The sequence below is a fragment of the Chiloscyllium plagiosum genome, unplaced genomic scaffold, assembly GCF_037043375.1.
Source record: "Chiloscyllium plagiosum isolate Xiang-an unplaced genomic scaffold, Cpla_swu_hap1 HiC_scaffold_39, whole genome shotgun sequence".
Classification (NCBI taxonomy): domain Eukaryota; kingdom Metazoa; phylum Chordata; class Chondrichthyes; order Orectolobiformes; family Hemiscylliidae; genus Chiloscyllium; species Chiloscyllium plagiosum.
In genome coordinates this window covers 98,873,639-98,891,081 of record NW_028270177.1, presented here as the reverse complement: position 1 = coordinate 98,891,081, position 17,443 = coordinate 98,873,639, and the positions used below count along the sequence as shown (strand labels likewise).

At 46.0% G+C, this 17,443-nt stretch overlaps 6 non-coding genes across 6 annotated transcripts; all 6 read left to right on the top strand.

Annotated features, from left to right (window-relative positions):
- Positions 1-2,578: 2,578 nt before the first annotated feature.
- Positions 2,579-2,660, top strand: trnal-aag (transfer RNA leucine (anticodon AAG)). Its single transcript has one exon. It is a non-coding gene; the product is annotated as a tRNA-Leu (tRNA).
- Positions 2,661-5,529: 2,869 nt separating this feature from the next.
- Positions 5,530-5,611, top strand: trnal-aag (transfer RNA leucine (anticodon AAG)). Its single transcript has one exon. It is a non-coding gene; the product is annotated as a tRNA-Leu (tRNA).
- A 2,869-nt stretch (positions 5,612-8,480) lies between these two features.
- On the top strand, positions 8,481-8,562 carry trnal-aag (transfer RNA leucine (anticodon AAG)). Its single transcript has one exon. It is a non-coding gene; the product is annotated as a tRNA-Leu (tRNA).
- A 2,869-nt stretch (positions 8,563-11,431) lies between these two features.
- trnal-aag (transfer RNA leucine (anticodon AAG)) lies at positions 11,432-11,513 on the top strand. The gene has a single exon. It is a non-coding gene; the product is annotated as a tRNA-Leu (tRNA).
- A 2,869-nt stretch (positions 11,514-14,382) lies between these two features.
- On the top strand, positions 14,383-14,464 carry trnal-aag (transfer RNA leucine (anticodon AAG)). The gene has a single exon. It is a non-coding gene; the product is annotated as a tRNA-Leu (tRNA).
- Positions 14,465-17,333: 2,869 nt separating this feature from the next.
- Positions 17,334-17,415, top strand: trnal-aag (transfer RNA leucine (anticodon AAG)). Its single transcript has one exon. It is a non-coding gene; the product is annotated as a tRNA-Leu (tRNA).
- Positions 17,416-17,443: the final 28 nt, after the last annotated feature.

The following is a 17,443-nucleotide window of genomic DNA, read 5'->3' as shown; positions in this document are numbered from 1 at the left end:
TTATTTTGTTTTATGGCCAATGGGAAAATCGTTCCAATGAATTGCGATGTCACATGTTATTGAATTTCTCCCATTTCCTTTATTTCCGTCCTGCGGACATCGGAAGGGAAAGGTAATCTAATCGAGTCTGTGATTGGTGAAATTCACTTTTTTATGGCCCATTCTTATTGTGTTCTTTCTTTCTCTCTTTTCAGCATTGTCTGGGAAGTGGTGGTGCACTCATGCTCCAGTATGTTTGAAAGAGCAGTTTGGAATTGCCCTGTTGTTAATTGTGAGATTACTTTATGACTCATGCCCCCGGCCTGTCTCACATTTTGCATTCACGCTCGCTGTGTCTGAAAATGCATTTGGTTTGCCAGTTTTGTTTGTGTTCCGTGTTAAATGCTTTCTGTTTTGCGATTCGCTCAATACATTACGAATTAACAGGGTTTCTGAGGTAACTTCCAGCTGCAGAAATCCTCAACTGAGAATCTGGGAAGATTTCCCGGAGTATGGTCAGTCGGAGCAAAAGTAAGGAAGTCGTTCGTTTCTGCAGTGTCTTACAACGCTACCTTTCCCGTGAGCATTCGAACAGACTAAATGATTGTGCCACAGACTGCGACGGCAAGCTCCGCTAAAAAGTAATCCTTTACAGCCGGTGTAAGCAACACAATGTTATTGGCGCACACCGCGTGGAAACAGATACTTCGGTGTATCTCGTCCATGCTCACCGCATAGCCAAAATTAAAGAAGTCCCATTAAACAACGAGCGATTAGAAACAGAAAGGTGAAAGGTAAAATGGCTTCAACTTTCAGTGCTGGGTGACACTGAGCTTTAGCGGTGGCGACTGCGCCTTGTTTCTGTGGAGTAGTGGTCATCACGTTCGACTTACGCGCGAAAGGTCCCCAGTTCGAAACTGAGCAGAAACTGCTTTGTTCTTCAACTGCAGCATTTTACATGGACAGGAGCGGAGTTTTCTTGCTTGCTTTCCCATCTGCAAACCTGCCTTCGAATTTGCTTGAACAAATCTGCTCTCGTAGTGAAATGTAATGCAACTCCATTTAATTACTGTGCAAAGTATTGTAAAGTTTTTCTCCAACCTGGTTCTGATCATATGCCATTCTGTTTGAGAGTGTAATTATCGCGTTCTGATCCTTCCACGAAAAGCAGTACCGCATTTGCATTGCTTGCGCAGGCGGCCCGTTTCCAAGACAGGGAAGAAGCTGATGCGCTGGTGTCACAGCGCACCGCGGATTCCTGAACTAGTCTGTCTGTCAAATGTACCCCCAAAGTCGTCTATGAAGGACATCATTTGGAAGCGGTCTGTCGGTATTCAACGTGCGTGAGTTGTTACCAGAGGTCCTGAATCATGTTTTGGAGCAGTTCGCACGTTAGTGGCTCATTCAATTAGCAACAGCAATGAAAGAAATTACACTCTCAGAGAACCTCTGGACCTGTGCTTTGATAGCGCCCCGAGATCTAACCACGTTGGAACTGAAACGGAGGAATCGACAGAGAGGCTGCAGAATGACATCGCATCCATTTGGTTTTCTTTAAATCACTGACGAGCAGGAAAATGTAAACTGGGAGGGCGAGTGGGGAAGTGAGGCAGTTGCAGCTCTGGTGAAATTCCTTCTTTGTGATTCACTCAGCAACCAGAGACGTGTGAAGGTGACTCAGGCGTGAGAGCTCTTCACATCGAGAACAAAAAAGCACTCAAGGGCAGTTAGCACCTCTTCCGGAGTGGGGGTGGGGTGAGCTAATTACCTTTTGACTTCTGTTACTATGTTCAGAAACTGCCTTTTAGATTGATGTGAACAGAAACTGCATTTCTAATAAGCACCGTGGAGTTTAGCAAAATTTATTGAGTCGCTTCTCTTCGAATCCCACACAGGTTTCCAACTCAGTTGGTATCCATGTGGCTCACGTCCAGGAATGAACATCTCTGCAGCAAATTGCACGGGTAAGGCAAAAAGGCAAGGAAAGTGGCATCTCGAACTGGCTCCGAGGTCAGAGCATCCTCACAATGTGATCTGTCGTTCACGGATTGTAATGCTACCTCCGGTTTTAGGGTGGAGAACATTCTTTGGGACTCTTATTCTGCAAAACAGACAAAGTGACTGTAACTATGCTGCGCGGTATGATGTGGAACACGGCCTGTTCAGCTTTGTGCATTTTCCCTGTAGTCCGGTGTGTTTCATGTTCCGTGTAAACGTGAAAGTTGTCCTGTTTCGATCAAAGGGTGAAATCATTTAGCAAAGCAAGAATCGAAATTGCAGTAATGTCAAGCAGCTCATGGTAATTTGACCAAATCATAACTGATCGTATGTTCTCACGCGCTCACAGATACGTTTGTAGTTACCATTGATAGTTGTCTGGATTGATGAAAAGATAGTTGAAAAGATCAGCTTACCATTGATAGTTGTCTGGATTGATGGGTTATCATTATCTGCTGCGAAATTGATATTGTAGACGGGCACATCCCAGCAGTTGTGCGAGTCGGAGAGGGACCATGGAACCCTTTTCACGTGGCTTTGCATCGGTTGTTATGCAGGAGCACAATTGGAAGTGCAAGAAAATGGGGCAGCGCGGCTGGCTGGTAGTGTGGCCGAGCGGTCTAAGGCGCTGGATTAAGGCTCCAGTCTCGACAGAGGCGTGGGTTCGAATCCCACCGCTGCCATTTCTGCTGATCGTTTCCAACGACGCAGCTTGTTAAAATGCTGTTTCGACTCCTGCTGCATTTCTGTTTAAAACCGAAGAAAATTGGGTTTGCTTCCCGGGCAATTAACTGTGGTGTGGCAAAGTCCCAACTTTTCCGGTGTCTGTGCTGTCATGATCGTGTTCGCCTCCTGCGTGGAAAATCGCAAACAGCTCTGCTGTCCCAGGCAAGTTGAGCGTTTACTGGAACCGAATGTCGACTGTGATTTCATTGCTGTTGTGAAACAAAGTCCTGCGGTGGCACGACTCGTCGTTATTTTGTTTTATGGCCAATGGGAAAATCGTTCCAATGAATTGCGATGTCACATGTTATTGAATTTCTCCCATTTCCTTTATTTCCGTCCTGCGGACATCGGAAGGGAAAGGTAATCTAATCGAGTCTGTGATTGGTGAAATTCACTTTTTTATGGCCCATTCTTATTGTGTTCTTTCTTTCTCTCTTTTCAGCATTGTCTGGGAAGTGGTGGTGCACTCATGCTCCAGTATGTTTGAAAGAGCAGTTTGGAATTGCCCTGTTGTTAATTGTGAGATTACTTTATGACTCATGCCCCCGGCCTGTCTCACATTTTGCATTCACGCTCGCTGTGTCTGAAAATGCATTTGGTTTGCCAGTTTTGTTTGTGTTCCGTGTTAAATGCTTTCTGTTTTGCGATTCGCTCAATACATTACGAATTAACAGGGTTTCTGAGGTAACTTCCAGCTGCAGAAATCCTCAACTGAGAATCTGGGAAGATTTCCCGGAGTATGGTCAGTCGGAGCAAAAGTAAGGAAGTCGTTCGTTTCTGCAGTGTCTTACAACGCTACCTTTCCCGTGAGCATTCGAACAGACTAAATGATTGTGCCACAGACTGCGACGGCAAGCTCCGCTAAAAAGTAATCCTTTACAGCCGGTGTAAGCAACACAATGTTATTGGCGCACACCGCGTGGAAACAGATACTTCGGTGTATCTCGTCCATGCTCACCGCATAGCCAAAATTAAAGAAGTCCCATTAAACAACGAGCGATTAGAAACAGAAAGGTGAAAGGTAAAATGGCTTCAACTTTCAGTGCTGGGTGACACTGAGCTTTAGCGGTGGCGACTGCGCCTTGTTTCTGTGGAGTAGTGGTCATCACGTTCGACTTACGCGCGAAAGGTCCCCAGTTCGAAACTGAGCAGAAACTGCTTTGTTCTTCAACTGCAGCATTTTACATGGACAGGAGCGGAGTTTTCTTGCTTGCTTTCCCATCTGCAAACCTGCCTTCGAATTTGCTTGAACAAATCTGCTCTCGTAGTGAAATGTAATGCAACTCCATTTAATTACTGTGCAAAGTATTGTAAAGTTTTTCTCCAACCTGGTTCTGATCATATGCCATTCTGTTTGAGAGTGTAATTATCGCGTTCTGATCCTTCCACGAAAAGCAGTACCGCATTTGCATTGCTTGCGCAGGCGGCCCGTTTCCAAGACAGGGAAGAAGCTGATGCGCTGGTGTCACAGCGCACCGCGGATTCCTGAACTAGTCTGTCTGTCAAATGTACCCCCAAAGTCGTCTATGAAGGACATCATTTGGAAGCGGTCTGTCGGTATTCAACGTGCGTGAGTTGTTACCAGAGGTCCTGAATCATGTTTTGGAGCAGTTCGCACGTTAGTGGCTCATTCAATTAGCAACAGCAATGAAAGAAATTACACTCTCAGAGAACCTCTGGACCTGTGCTTTGATAGCGCCCCGAGATCTAACCACGTTGGAACTGAAACGGAGGAATCGACAGAGAGGCTGCAGAATGACATCGCATCCATTTGGTTTTCTTTAAATCACTGACGAGCAGGAAAATGTAAACTGGGAGGGCGAGTGGGGAAGTGAGGCAGTTGCAGCTCTGGTGAAATTCCTTCTTTGTGATTCACTCAGCAACCAGAGACGTGTGAAGGTGACTCAGGCGTGAGAGCTCTTCACATCGAGAACAAAAAAGCACTCAAGGGCAGTTAGCACCTCTTCCGGAGTGGGGGTGGGGTGAGCTAATTACCTTTTGACTTCTGTTACTATGTTCAGAAACTGCCTTTTAGATTGATGTGAACAGAAACTGCATTTCTAATAAGCACCGTGGAGTTTAGCAAAATTTATTGAGTCGCTTCTCTTCGAATCCCACACAGGTTTCCAACTCAGTTGGTATCCATGTGGCTCACGTCCAGGAATGAACATCTCTGCAGCAAATTGCACGGGTAAGGCAAAAAGGCAAGGAAAGTGGCATCTCGAACTGGCTCCGAGGTCAGAGCATCCTCACAATGTGATCTGTCGTTCACGGATTGTAATGCTACCTCCGGTTTTAGGGTGGAGAACATTCTTTGGGACTCTTATTCTGCAAAACAGACAAAGTGACTGTAACTATGCTGCGCGGTATGATGTGGAACACGGCCTGTTCAGCTTTGTGCATTTTCCCTGTAGTCCGGTGTGTTTCATGTTCCGTGTAAACGTGAAAGTTGTCCTGTTTCGATCAAAGGGTGAAATCATTTAGCAAAGCAAGAATCGAAATTGCAGTAATGTCAAGCAGCTCATGGTAATTTGACCAAATCATAACTGATCGTATGTTCTCACGCGCTCACAGATACGTTTGTAGTTACCATTGATAGTTGTCTGGATTGATGAAAAGATAGTTGAAAAGATCAGCTTACCATTGATAGTTGTCTGGATTGATGGGTTATCATTATCTGCTGCGAAATTGATATTGTAGACGGGCACATCCCAGCAGTTGTGCGAGTCGGAGAGGGACCATGGAACCCTTTTCACGTGGCTTTGCATCGGTTGTTATGCAGGAGCACAATTGGAAGTGCAAGAAAATGGGGCAGCGCGGCTGGCTGGTAGTGTGGCCGAGCGGTCTAAGGCGCTGGATTAAGGCTCCAGTCTCGACAGAGGCGTGGGTTCGAATCCCACCGCTGCCATTTCTGCTGATCGTTTCCAACGACGCAGCTTGTTAAAATGCTGTTTCGACTCCTGCTGCATTTCTGTTTAAAACCGAAGAAAATTGGGTTTGCTTCCCGGGCAATTAACTGTGGTGTGGCAAAGTCCCAACTTTTCCGGTGTCTGTGCTGTCATGATCGTGTTCGCCTCCTGCGTGGAAAATCGCAAACAGCTCTGCTGTCCCAGGCAAGTTGAGCGTTTACTGGAACCGAATGTCGACTGTGATTTCATTGCTGTTGTGAAACAAAGTCCTGCGGTGGCACGACTCGTCGTTATTTTGTTTTATGGCCAATGGGAAAATCGTTCCAATGAATTGCGATGTCACATGTTATTGAATTTCTCCCATTTCCTTTATTTCCGTCCTGCGGACATCGGAAGGGAAAGGTAATCTAATCGAGTCTGTGATTGGTGAAATTCACTTTTTTATGGCCCATTCTTATTGTGTTCTTTCTTTCTCTCTTTTCAGCATTGTCTGGGAAGTGGTGGTGCACTCAGGCTCCAGTATGTTTGAAAGAGCAGTTTGGAATTGCCCTGTTGTTAGTTGTGAGATTACTTTATGACTCATGCCCCCGGCCTGTCTCACATTTTGCATTCACGCTCGCTGTGTCTGAAAATGCATTTGGTTTGCCAGTTTTGTTTGTGTTCCGTGTTAAATGCTTTCTGTTTTGCGATTCGCTCAATACATTACGAATTAACAGGGTTTCTGAGGTAACTTCCAGCTGCAGAAATCCTCAACTGAGAATCTGGGAAAATTTCCCGGAGTATGGTCAGTCGGAGCAAAAGTAAGGAAGTCGTTCGTTTCTGCAGTGTCTTACAACGCTACCTTTCCCGTGAGCAGTCGAACAGACTAAATGATTGTGCCACAGACTGCGACGGCAAGCTCCGCTAAAAAGTAATCCTTTACAGCCGGTGTAAGCAACACAATGTTATTGGCGCACACTGCGTGGAAACAGATACTTCGGTGTATCTCGTCCATGCTCACCGCATAGCCAAAATTAAAGAAGTCCCATTAAACAACGAGCGATTAGAAACAGAAAGGTGAAAGGTAAAATGGCTTCAACTTTCAGTGCTGGGTGACACTGAGCTTTAGCGGTGGCGACTGCGCCTTGTTTCTGTGGTGTAGTGGTCATCACGTTCGCCTTACGCGCGAAAGGTCCCCAGTTCGAAACTGAGCAGAAACTGCTTTGTTCTTCAACTGCAGCATTTTACATGGACAGGAGCGGAGTTTTCTTGCTTGCTTTCCCATCTGCAAACCTGCCTTCGAATTTGCTTGAACAAATCTGCTCTCGTAGTGAAATGTAATGCAACTCCATTTAATTACTGTGCAAAGTATTGTAAAGTTTTTCTCCAACCTGGTTCTGATCATATGCCATTCTGTTTGAGAGTGTAATTATCGCGTTCTGATCCTTCCACGAAAAGCAGTACCGCATTTGCATTGCTTGCGCAGGCGGCCCGTTTCCAAGACAGGGAAGAAGCTGATGCGCTGGTGTCACAGCGCACCGCGGATTCCTGAACTAGTCTGTCTGTCAAATGTACCCCCAAAGTCGTCTATGAAGGACATCATTTGGAAGCGGTCTGTCGGTATTCAACGTGCGTGAGTTGTTACCAGAGGTCCTGAATCATGTTTTGGAGCAGTTCGCACGTTAGTGGCTCATTCAATTAGCAACAGCAATGAAAGAAATTACACTCTCAGAGAACCTCTGGACCTGTGCTTTGATAGCGCCCCGAGATCTAACCACGTTGGAACTGAAACGGAGGAATCGACAGAGAGGCTGCAGAATGACATCGCATCCATTTGGTTTTCTTTAAATCACTGACGAGCAGGAAAATGTAAACTGGGAGGGCGAGTGGGGAAGTGAGGCAGTTGCAGCTCTGGTGAAATTCCTTCTTTGTGATTCACTCAGCAACCAGAGACGTGTGAAGGTGACTCAGGCGTGAGAGCTCTTCACATCGAGAACAAAAAAGCACTCAAGGGCAGTTAGCACCTCTTCCGGAGTGGGGGTGGGGTGAGCTAATTACCTTTTGACTTCTGTTACTATGTTCAGAAACTGCCTTTTAGATTGATGTGAACAGAAACTGCATTTCTAATAAGCACCGTGGAGTTTAGCAAAATTTATTGAGTCGCTTCTCTTCGAATCCCACACAGGTTTCCAACTCAGTTGGTATCCATGTGGCTCACGTCCAGGAATGAACATCTCTGCAGCAAATTGCACGGGTAAGGCAAAAAGGCAAGGAAAGTGGCATCTCGAACTGGCTCCGAGGTCAGAGCATCCTCACAATGTGATCTGTCGTTCACGGATTGTAATGCTACCTCCGGTTTTAGGGTGGAGAACATTCTTTGGGACTCTTATTCTGCAAAACAGACAAAGTGACTGTAACTATGCTGCGCGGTATGATGTGGAACACGGCCTGTTCAGCTTTGTGCATTTTCCCTGTAGTCCGGTGTGTTTCATGTTCCGTGTAAACGTGAAAGTTGTCCTGTTTCGATCAAAGGGTGAAATCATTTAGCAAAGCAAGAATCGAAATTGCAGTAATGTCAAGCAGCTCATGGTAATTTGACCAAATCATAACTGATCGTATGTTCTCACGCGCTCACAGATACGTTTGTAGTTACCATTGATAGTTGTCTGGATTGATGAAAAGATAGTTGAAAAGATCAGCTTACCATTGATAGTTGTCTGGATTGATGGGTTATCATTATCTGCTGCGAAATTGATATTGTAGACGGGCACATCCCAGCAGTTGTGCGAGTCGGAGAGGGACCATGGAACCCTTTTCACGTGGCTTTGCATCGGTTGTTATGCAGGAGCACAATTGGAAGTGCAAGAAAATGGGGCAGCGCGGCTGGCTGGTAGTGTGGCCGAGCGGTCTAAGGCGCTGGATTAAGGCTCCAGTCTCGACAGAGGCGTGGGTTCGAATCCCACCGCTGCCATTTCTGCTGATCGTTTCCAACGACGCAGCTTGTTAAAATGCTGTTTCGACTCCTGCTGCATTTCTGTTTAAAACCGAAGAAAATTGGGTTTGCTTCCCGGGCAATTAACTGTGGTGTGGCAAAGTCCCAACTTTTCCGGTGTCTGTGCTGTCATGATCGTGTTCGCCTCCTGCGTGGAAAATCGCAAACAGCTCTGCTGTCCCAGGCAAGTTGAGCGTTTACTGGAACCGAATGTCGACTGTGATTTCATTGCTGTTGTGAAACAAAGTCCTGCGGTGGCACGACTCGTCGTTATTTTGTTTTATGGCCAATGGGAAAATCGTTCCAATGAATTGCGATGTCACATGTTATTGAATTTCTCCCATTTCCTTTATTTCCGTCCTGCGGACATCGGAAGGGAAAGGTAATCTAATCGAGTCTGTGATTGGTGAAATTCACTTTTTTATGGCCCATTCTTATTGTGTTCTTTCTTTCTCTCTTTTCAGCATTGTCTGGGAAGTGGTGGTGCACTCATGCTCCAGTATGTTTGAAAGAGCAGTTTGGAATTGCCCTGTTGTTAATTGTGAGATTACTTTATGACTCATGCCCCCGGCCTGTCTCACATTTTGCATTCACGCTCGCTGTGTCTGAAAATGCATTTGGTTTGCCAGTTTTGTTTGTGTTCCGTGTTAAATGCTTTCTGTTTTGCGATTCGCTCAATACATTACGAATTAACAGGGTTTCTGAGGTAACTTCCAGCTGCAGAAATCCTCAACTGAGAATCTGGGAAGATTTCCCGGAGTATGGTCAGTCGGAGCAAAAGTAAGGAAGTCGTTCGTTTCTGCAGTGTCTTACAACGCTACCTTTCCCGTGAGCATTCGAACAGACTAAATGATTGTGCCACAGACTGCGACGGCAAGCTCCGCTAAAAAGTAATCCTTTACAGCCGGTGTAAGCAACACAATGTTATTGGCGCACACCGCGTGGAAACAGATACTTCGGTGTATCTCGTCCATGCTCACCGCATAGCCAAAATTAAAGAAGTCCCATTAAACAACGAGCGATTAGAAACAGAAAGGTGAAAGGTAAAATGGCTTCAACTTTCAGTGCTGGGTGACACTGAGCTTTAGCGGTGGCGACTGCGCCTTGTTTCTGTGGAGTAGTGGTCATCACGTTCGACTTACGCGCGAAAGGTCCCCAGTTCGAAACTGAGCAGAAACTGCTTTGTTCTTCAACTGCAGCATTTTACATGGACAGGAGCGGAGTTTTCTTGCTTGCTTTCCCATCTGCAAACCTGCCTTCGAATTTGCTTGAACAAATCTGCTCTCGTAGTGAAATGTAATGCAACTCCATTTAATTACTGTGCAAAGTATTGTAAAGTTTTTCTCCAACCTGGTTCTGATCATATGCCATTCTGTTTGAGAGTGTAATTATCGCGTTCTGATCCTTCCACGAAAAGCAGTACCGCATTTGCATTGCTTGCGCAGGCGGCCCGTTTCCAAGACAGGGAAGAAGCTGATGCGCTGGTGTCACAGCGCACCGCGGATTCCTGAACTAGTCTGTCTGTCAAATGTACCCCCAAAGTCGTCTATGAAGGACATCATTTGGAAGCGGTCTGTCGGTATTCAACGTGCGTGAGTTGTTACCAGAGGTCCTGAATCATGTTTTGGAGCAGTTCGCACGTTAGTGGCTCATTCAATTAGCAACAGCAATGAAAGAAATTACACTCTCAGAGAACCTCTGGACCTGTGCTTTGATAGCGCCCCGAGATCTAACCACGTTGGAACTGAAACGGAGGAATCGACAGAGAGGCTGCAGAATGACATCGCATCCATTTGGTTTTCTTTAAATCACTGACGAGCAGGAAAATGTAAACTGGGAGGGCGAGTGGGGAAGTGAGGCAGTTGCAGCTCTGGTGAAATTCCTTCTTTGTGATTCACTCAGCAACCAGAGACGTGTGAAGGTGACTCAGGCGTGAGAGCTCTTCACATCGAGAACAAAAAAGCACTCAAGGGCAGTTAGCACCTCTTCCGGAGTGGGGGTGGGGTGAGCTAATTACCTTTTGACTTCTGTTACTATGTTCAGAAACTGCCTTTTAGATTGATGTGAACAGAAACTGCATTTCTAATAAGCACCGTGGAGTTTAGCAAAATTTATTGAGTCGCTTCTCTTCGAATCCCACACAGGTTTCCAACTCAGTTGGTATCCATGTGGCTCACGTCCAGGAATGAACATCTCTGCAGCAAATTGCACGGGTAAGGCAAAAAGGCAAGGAAAGTGGCATCTCGAACTGGCTCCGAGGTCAGAGCATCCTCACAATGTGATCTGTCGTTCACGGATTGTAATGCTACCTCCGGTTTTAGGGTGGAGAACATTCTTTGGGACTCTTATTCTGCAAAACAGACAAAGTGACTGTAACTATGCTGCGCGGTATGATGTGGAACACGGCCTGTTCAGCTTTGTGCATTTTCCCTGTAGTCCGGTGTGTTTCATGTTCCGTGTAAACGTGAAAGTTGTCCTGTTTCGATCAAAGGGTGAAATCATTTAGCAAAGCAAGAATCGAAATTGCAGTAATGTCAAGCAGCTCATGGTAATTTGACCAAATCATAACTGATCGTATGTTCTCACGCGCTCACAGATACGTTTGTAGTTACCATTGATAGTTGTCTGGATTGATGAAAAGATAGTTGAAAAGATCAGCTTACCATTGATAGTTGTCTGGATTGATGGGTTATCATTATCTGCTGCGAAATTGATATTGTAGACGGGCACATCCCAGCAGTTGTGCGAGTCGGAGAGGGACCATGGAACCCTTTTCACGTGGCTTTGCATCGGTTGTTATGCAGGAGCACAATTGGAAGTGCAAGAAAATGGGGCAGCGCGGCTGGCTGGTAGTGTGGCCGAGCGGTCTAAGGCGCTGGATTAAGGCTCCAGTCTCGACAGAGGCGTGGGTTCGAATCCCACCGCTGCCATTTCTGCTGATCGTTTCCAACGACGCAGCTTGTTAAAATGCTGTTTCGACTCCTGCTGCATTTCTGTTTAAAACCGAAGAAAATTGGGTTTGCTTCCCGGGCAATTAACTGTGGTGTGGCAAAGTCCCAACTTTTCCGGTGTCTGTGCTGTCATGATCGTGTTCGCCTCCTGCGTGGAAAATCGCAAACAGCTCTGCTGTCCCAGGCAAGTTGAGCGTTTACTGGAACCGAATGTCGACTGTGATTTCATTGCTGTTGTGAAACAAAGTCCTGCGGTGGCACGACTCGTCGTTATTTTGTTTTATGGCCAATGGGAAAATCGTTCCAATGAATTGCGATGTCACATGTTATTGAATTTCTCCCATTTCCTTTATTTCCGTCCTGCGGACATCGGAAGGGAAAGGTAATCTAATCGAGTCTGTGATTGGTGAAATTCACTTTTTTATGGCCCATTCTTATTGTGTTCTTTCTTTCTCTCTTTTCAGCATTGTCTGGGAAGTGGTGGTGCACTCAGGCTCCAGTATGTTTGAAAGAGCAGTTTGGAATTGCCCTGTTGTTAGTTGTGAGATTACTTTATGACTCATGCCCCCGGCCTGTCTCACATTTTGCATTCACGCTCGCTGTGTCTGAAAATGCATTTGGTTTGCCAGTTTTGTTTGTGTTCCGTGTTAAATGCTTTCTGTTTTGCGATTCGCTCAATACATTACGAATTAACAGGGTTTCTGAGGTAACTTCCAGCTGCAGAAATCCTCAACTGAGAATCTGGGAAAATTTCCCGGAGTATGGTCAGTCGGAGCAAAAGTAAGGAAGTCGTTCGTTTCTGCAGTGTCTTACAACGCTACCTTTCCCGTGAGCAGTCGAACAGACTAAATGATTGTGCCACAGACTGCGACGGCAAGCTCCGCTAAAAAGTAATCCTTTACAGCCGGTGTAAGCAACACAATGTTATTGGCGCACACTGCGTGGAAACAGATACTTCGGTGTATCTCGTCCATGCTCACCGCATAGCCAAAATTAAAGAAGTCCCATTAAACAACGAGCGATTAGAAACAGAAAGGTGAAAGGTAAAATGGCTTCAACTTTCAGTGCTGGGTGACACTGAGCTTTAGCGGTGGCGACTGCGCCTTGTTTCTGTGGTGTAGTGGTCATCACGTTCGCCTTACGCGCGAAAGGTCCCCAGTTCGAAACTGAGCAGAAACTGCTTTGTTCTTCAACTGCAGCATTTTACATGGACAGGAGCGGAGTTTTCTTGCTTGCTTTCCCATCTGCAAACCTGCCTTCGAATTTGCTTGAACAAATCTGCTCTCGTAGTGAAATGTAATGCAACTCCATTTAATTACTGTGCAAAGTATTGTAAAGTTTTTCTCCAACCTGGTTCTGATCATATGCCATTCTGTTTGAGAGTGTAATTATCGCGTTCTGATCCTTCCACGAAAAGCAGTACCGCATTTGCATTGCTTGCGCAGGCGGCCCGTTTCCAAGACAGGGAAGAAGCTGATGCGCTGGTGTCACAGCGCACCGCGGATTCCTGAACTAGTCTGTCTGTCAAATGTACCCCCAAAGTCGTCTATGAAGGACATCATTTGGAAGCGGTCTGTCGGTATTCAACGTGCGTGAGTTGTTACCAGAGGTCCTGAATCATGTTTTGGAGCAGTTCGCACGTTAGTGGCTCATTCAATTAGCAACAGCAATGAAAGAAATTACACTCTCAGAGAACCTCTGGACCTGTGCTTTGATAGCGCCCCGAGATCTAACCACGTTGGAACTGAAACGGAGGAATCGACAGAGAGGCTGCAGAATGACATCGCATCCATTTGGTTTTCTTTAAATCACTGACGAGCAGGAAAATGTAAACTGGGAGGGCGAGTGGGGAAGTGAGGCAGTTGCAGCTCTGGTGAAATTCCTTCTTTGTGATTCACTCAGCAACCAGAGACGTGTGAAGGTGACTCAGGCGTGAGAGCTCTTCACATCGAGAACAAAAAAGCACTCAAGGGCAGTTAGCACCTCTTCCGGAGTGGGGGTGGGGTGAGCTAATTACCTTTTGACTTCTGTTACTATGTTCAGAAACTGCCTTTTAGATTGATGTGAACAGAAACTGCATTTCTAATAAGCACCGTGGAGTTTAGCAAAATTTATTGAGTCGCTTCTCTTCGAATCCCACACAGGTTTCCAACTCAGTTGGTATCCATGTGGCTCACGTCCAGGAATGAACATCTCTGCAGCAAATTGCACGGGTAAGGCAAAAAGGCAAGGAAAGTGGCATCTCGAACTGGCTCCGAGGTCAGAGCATCCTCACAATGTGATCTGTCGTTCACGGATTGTAATGCTACCTCCGGTTTTAGGGTGGAGAACATTCTTTGGGACTCTTATTCTGCAAAACAGACAAAGTGACTGTAACTATGCTGCGCGGTATGATGTGGAACACGGCCTGTTCAGCTTTGTGCATTTTCCCTGTAGTCCGGTGTGTTTCATGTTCCGTGTAAACGTGAAAGTTGTCCTGTTTCGATCAAAGGGTGAAATCATTTAGCAAAGCAAGAATCGAAATTGCAGTAATGTCAAGCAGCTCATGGTAATTTGACCAAATCATAACTGATCGTATGTTCTCACGCGCTCACAGATACGTTTGTAGTTACCATTGATAGTTGTCTGGATTGATGAAAAGATAGTTGAAAAGATCAGCTTACCATTGATAGTTGTCTGGATTGATGGGTTATCATTATCTGCTGCGAAATTGATATTGTAGACGGGCACATCCCAGCAGTTGTGCGAGTCGGAGAGGGACCATGGAACCCTTTTCACGTGGCTTTGCATCGGTTGTTATGCAGGAGCACAATTGGAAGTGCAAGAAAATGGGGCAGCGCGGCTGGCTGGTAGTGTGGCCGAGCGGTCTAAGGCGCTGGATTAAGGCTCCAGTCTCGACAGAGGCGTGGGTTCGAATCCCACCGCTGCCATTTCTGCTGATCGTTTCCAACGACGCAGCTTGTTAAAATGCTGTTTCGACTCCTGCTGCATTTCTGTTTAAAACCGAAGAAAATTGGGTTTGCTTCCCGGGCAATTAACTGTGGTGTGGCAAAGTCCCAACTTTTCCGGTGTCTGTGCTGTCATGATCGTGTTCGCCTCCTGCGTGGAAAATCGCAAACAGCTCTGCTGTCCCAGGCAAGTTGAGCGTTTACTGGAACCGAATGTCGACTGTGATTTCATTGCTGTTGTGAAACAAAGTCCTGCGGTGGCACGACTCGTCGTTATTTTGTTTTATGGCCAATGGGAAAATCGTTCCAATGAATTGCGATGTCACATGTTATTGAATTTCTCCCATTTCCTTTATTTCCGTCCTGCGGACATCGGAAGGGAAAGGTAATCTAATCGAGTCTGTGATTGGTGAAATTCACTTTTTTATGGCCCATTCTTATTGTGTTCTTTCTTTCTCTCTTTTCAGCATTGTCTGGGAAGTGGTGGTGCACTCAGGCTCCAGTATGTTTGAAAGAGCAGTTTGGAATTGCCCTGTTGTTAGTTGTGAGATTACTTTATGACTCATGCCCCCGGCCTGTCTCACATTTTGCATTCACGCTCGCTGTGTCTGAAAATGCATTTGGTTTGCCAGTTTTGTTTGTGTTCCCTGTTAAATGCTTTCTGTTTTGCGATTCGCTCAATACATTACGAATTAACAGGGTTTCTGAGGTAACTTCCAGCTGCAGAAATCCTCAACTGAGAATCTGGGAAAATTTCCCGGAGTATGGTCAGTCGGAGCAAAAGTAAGGAAGTCGTTCGTTTCTGCAGTGTCTTACAACGCTACCTTTCCCGTGAGCAGTCGAACAGACTAAATGATTGTGCCACAGACTGCGACGGCAAGCTCCGCTAAAAAGTAATCCTTTACAGCCGGTGTAAGCAACACAATGTTATTGGCGCACACTGCGTGGAAACAGATACTTCGGTGTATCTCGTCCATGCTCACCGCATAGCCAAAATTAAAGAAGTCCCATTAAACAACGAGCGATTAGAAACAGAAAGGTGAAAGGTAAAATGGCTTCAACTTTCAGTGCTGGGTGACACTGAGCTTTAGCGGTGGCGACTGCGCCTTGTTTCTGTGGTGTAGTGGTCATCACGTTCGCCTTACGCGCGAAAGGTCCCCAGTTCGAAACTGAGCAGAAACTGCTTTGTTCTTCAACTGCAGCATTTTACATGGACAGGAGCGGAGTTTTCTTGCTTGCTTTCCCATCTGCAAACCTGCCTTCGAATTTGCTTGAACAAATCTGCTCTCGTAGTGAAATGTAATGCAACTCCATTTAATTACTGTGCAAAGTATTGTAAAGTTTTTCTCCAACCTGGTTCTGATCATATGCCATTCTGTTTGAGAGTGTAATTATCGCGTTCTGATCCTTCCACGAAAAGCAGTACCGCATTTGCATTGCTTGCGCAGGCGGCCCGTTTCCAAGACAGGGAAGAAGCTGATGCGCTGGTGTCACAGCGCACCGCGGATTCCTGAACTAGTCTGTCTGTCAAATGTACCCCCAAAGTCGTCTATGAAGGACATCATTTGGAAGCGGTCTGTCGGTATTCAACGTGCGTGAGTTGTTACCAGAGGTCCTGAATCATGTTTTGGAGCAGTTCGCACGTTAGTGGCTCATTCAATTAGCAACAGCAATGAAAGAAATTACACTCTCAGAGAACCTCTGGACCTGTGCTTTGATAGCGCCCCGAGATCTAACCACGTTGGAACTGAAACGGAGGAATCGACAGAGAGGCTGCAGAATGACATCGCATCCATTTGGTTTTCTTTAAATCACTGACGAGCAGGAAAATGTAAACTGGGAGGGCGAGTGGGGAAGTGAGGCAGTTGCAGCTCTGGTGAAATTCCTTCTTTGTGATTCACTCAGCAACCAGAGACGTGTGAAGGTGACTCAGGCGTGAGAGCTCTTCACATCGAGAACAAAAAAGCACTCAAGGGCAGTTAGCACCTCTTCCGGAGTGGGGGTGGGGTGAGCTAATTACCTTTTGACTTCTGTTACTATGTTCAGAAACTGCCTTTTAGATTGATGTGAACAGAAACTGCATTTCTAATAAGCACCGTGGAGTTTAGCAAAATTTATTGAGTCGCTTCTCTTCGAATCCCACACAGGTTTCCAACTCAGTTGGTATCCATGTGGCTCACGTCCAGGAATGAACATCTCTGCAGCAAATTGCACGGGTAAGGCAAAAAGGCAAGGAAAGTGGCATCTCGAACTGGCTCCGAGGTCAGAGCATCCTCACAATGTGATCTGTCGTTCACGGATTGTAATGCTACCTCCGGTTTTAGGGTGGAGAACATTCTTTGGGACTCTTATTCTGCAAAACAGACAAAGTGACTGTAACTATGCTGCGCGGTATGATGTGGAACACGGCCTGTTCAGCTTTGTGCATTTTCCCTGTAGTCCGGTGTGTTTCATGTTCCGTGTAAACGTGAAAGTTGTCCTGTTTCGATCAAAGGGTGAAATCATTTAGCAAAGCAAGAATCGAAATTGCAGTAATGTCAAGCAGCTCATGGTAATTTGACCAAATCATAACTGATCGTATGTTCTCACGCGCTCACAGATACGTTTGTAGTTACCATTGATAGTTGTCTGGATTGATGAAAAGATAGTTGAAAAGATCAGCTTACCATTGATAGTTGTCTGGATTGATGGGTTATCATTATCTGCTGCGAAATTGATATTGTAGACGGGCACATCCCAGCAGTTGTGCGAGTCGGAGAGGGACCATGGAACCCTTTTCACGTGGCTTTGCATCGGTTGTTATGCAGGAGCACAATTGGAAGTGCAAGAAAATGGGGCAGCGCGGCTGGCTGGTAGTGTGGCCGAGCGGTCTAAGGCGCTGGATTAAGGCTCCAGTCTCGACAGAGGCGTGGGTTCGAATCCCACCGCTGCCATTTCTGCTGATCGTTTCCAACGACGCAG